Raw genomic sequence first — 3,523 nt, forward strand, 5'->3', positions numbered from 1 at the left:
GTAATGACCAGAAGGGGAACGAGGGAGGCTTCTGAGGATGGTGAATTTGTTCTTCCTTGTTATTAATGCTGATTACTCAGGTATGTTTGCTTTGTGATAATCAGATACTTTGCCGTGTGTATCTTTATGCTTCAATAAAAATCTTAAAAATAATAATCAGATGGCATGTTGTTAGGGTTTCTAAACTGATAATTCCCAATGTCGGCAAGGGTACAGTAAAATTGATACTTTCATATACTGTATGTTGGCAGAACTATAAATTGATTCAACTCTCCTGGAAAGCAAATTAGCAATAGGTGCATAAAAATATTTAAAAGTCAGCAGTCTTTGACCTATTAATTCCACCTACTTGGATCTTTCTTAAGATAATAATCCACTCAAAAAAACTATAAGGAAAAAATTATGACAGAATACAAAACTCTGCATAAAACTAAGTACATACAATATAATTCTAACTATTTAAAACACATTTTTAAAAAACTGAAAGGAATTATACTAAAATATGATTATTATGAGCTGAATGTTTGTGTCCTTCCCACTTACCACTCCTGCCCTCCAGTGCATGTCAAAGCCCTAATCCCCACTGTGATGGTATTTGGAGAGGGATCTTCGGGAGGTGATTAGGTTAAGTAAGATAAGGTCAAGAGGGTGGATCTTTCATGATGAGATTAGTTACCTCTTCAGAAGAGGAAGAAATAAGAGAGCTCTCTCTCTGTCTGTCTCTGTCTCTCTGTCTCTGTCTCTCTGTCGCTCTCTGTATCTTTCTCTCTGTCTCTGTCTCTGTCTCTCTGTCTCTCTCTGTTTCTCTACTATGTGAGGATACAGTAAGAAGGCAGCCATTGACAAGCCAAAAAGAGAGCCCTCACCAGAACCGGGCCGTGCTGGCACCCTGATCTTAGACTTCCTGGTCTCTAGAACTATGAGAAACAAATGTTTGTTGTTTACGCCAACCAGACTGTGGTATTTTGTTATAGCAGCCTGAGCAGACTAAAACAATGATTAATAGTTATATTTGAGTTTGTAAGATTATCTATTATTTTTATTCTTTTACAAACTTTAGACAACCTTTATGAATTAATTTTTAATTTTTATAAAGCATAATTACTCATTAATATATGACTACATTCCCATTGTAAAGTCAAACATAGAGAAATGTAGAGTAAAACATAAAAGTTCCGCTTTAACAGATTCTCCCACCATTCCTTCCCCAAGGTTGATTTATCGAGGCTAAGTACTAATAAACGTTTATACATGTGCCTTTCCAGGTATTTTATTTTCCATTTACAAACATGCATACATATGTAAGGAAATATGCACACACAGAGTGTTTTGTTTGCTGCTTTATTATTGCTTACAAAAGCCTCAGGAGAACTGGATACTCCCAGTATGGTGTTTTGTTTGACCCACACAATGATCTGAAAGGTTGCATAACCACACAAGTAGTTCTCTCTCTCTCTCTCTTTTTTTATTTTTACAACATAAACATCTTGGCCCTCTACATTTTTTGATATCTACGTGACCTCCCTAGGTTTTTGTTTTTGTCACCCTGGATCTTTTTAACATATTGCTCTGTAAAGTGCTTAAAGAAAAATAATAAATATGCTTGTATATCAATTCATCTAAGCCAACCTCATTCTTTTCTACATAGTAGTCCATAGCACACATTACTATTATAATCGCAGTTTTGAAAAGTGTATGTTATTTTATTTTAAAGAAGTTTAGATGCAAATTTTCAATTTGATTCAAGGTTCCTGAATGTGTTCCTGTCTGCTCATTAACTATAAAGCAGGAAGTCTTTTAGTCTCTGTTTAATTTTTCATCAAAGATGATTCGTGAAAGGCTGCTCTGGTGATCTGGAAGGCATTCTCATACTGACGCTACATCAATAAAGACTCTTATTTGCACAGTGGAAAAGAAAAATTATTATTTAGAAACTCCCTTGAGGAAACTTGCTTTTCACACAGAATGGATTATTTGTCTAAATGTCAAAGGACTTTCCATAATTTTTGTAAATATCTCATTGCCCAGAAACAGCAGTTGGTTGGAGAATTTGTGAATCATGATTGCCTCTATCACTCTAGATATAGCTTAAATCTGTGATTATACTCAGTTCTATACATTACTGTATATTATCTTCTTTTATATTCCAATCAGTTAATGCCTCCTTAATTTAAGTATGTAAGCTTATCACACCCCAAATATGGTAATTTCCTGGGGGAAAAAAAAAAAGGTTTTTTTTTTAATTGTCTTTATGTAGACAAAATAAAGCCCAGATACCCATGTGGCTCTGTCTCAACAGGGAGTTTCAGACTGATTTGAGCAGTCAGGAGTAATTAGAAGTAATTCTAATCTTACCGGCATCTCTCAAATATCATTAGCAAGGATCCAGTGCACAGCCTGTGGTGACATCTGTCCAGCTGCACTTTTTCTAGTCCTCTGTATCCCCTACTTTTCTCAAAAATCTTCCCCAAAGCCCCGCTCCCTGCAACCCATTCTAGACTCTCTTTTTTCAAAGTCGATTCCCTGTTCTTCCCAGTAGATCGCCTCCAGTCCTTAGTTCAGGACCCTGAGCAGCGGCAGAGGTGGAAGGGAGCAAGCAGTCTCACCAGACAACACCAAAACTGACCTAGCAGGAGGGAAGGAGGCATGAGAAATGGAACAGGATCTAAACCTTTGCTTAATAATTGTTTCTACTTGTTAAATATACCTACAGTGACTATAATTTTCAGATGAACAGTTTACATGCATGATCTAGAACTGGGCAGTGTATGGAAGCTGGGATTATTTTGGAAAATCAAGGGAGAGGTTTTTTGAAGGTTATTTGTTCGTTTCTTGAGAGGAGGAGGAAAACAACATTTCTGAGTGCGCGATACCTTGGAATGCCCCTTTCACGTGTTGTTTTGTTTGGCTAGAACAACAACCCTAAGAGGAATGTATTCTTGTTTCCATATTATGCGTGAGGAACGTAAGTGGTACCTTTGGTACAACTGTCCATCTCCTAAGGTGCTCTGCATGCTCTAGGAATTTGTCCTGTCGGATTCCCCAGTCCACAAAGGTAACTCATTCTCTAGTCAGCGCTGATTGGACCAGAGGTGTGAGCATGTGACACTGAGCCACGCCAATCAGATTTTCTCTCGCGGATACATGGAATAGGGATTCAGAGACACAGGTGGCTGGATCGGTACCTTGTAATGAAATGAACCCTCTCAGAGAGTGGGTCCTCGTGTCTGGAGAATCTTTGTTTTCTGACTACCATGCTGAGATGGGTGGTGCTGAGAATTCACACTCAGCTGTATAAGCTGGGAGAAAGTTAATGTCCCTGATCACAAAAGGGCCGAGAGATGGAGAAGCCTGGTTGGAGTGCCATGGGGTCAGCAAGAGAACACAGAGCAAACCGGATGTTGTGTTCCGGGTAGGGACAGAAAGAGAAGAATCCTTGATCAGCTGCTGCTGGGAAGTTTCGTGAGCAGAGGAGGGATTTGAAAATGTGCTGGGCAGTGTGCACTGTAACTCCACCCCCCCC

This window comes from Pteropus vampyrus, unplaced genomic scaffold, assembly GCF_000151845.1.
Source record: "Pteropus vampyrus isolate Shadow unplaced genomic scaffold, Pvam_2.0 Scaffold69, whole genome shotgun sequence".
Taxonomy (NCBI): domain Eukaryota; kingdom Metazoa; phylum Chordata; class Mammalia; order Chiroptera; family Pteropodidae; genus Pteropus; species Pteropus vampyrus.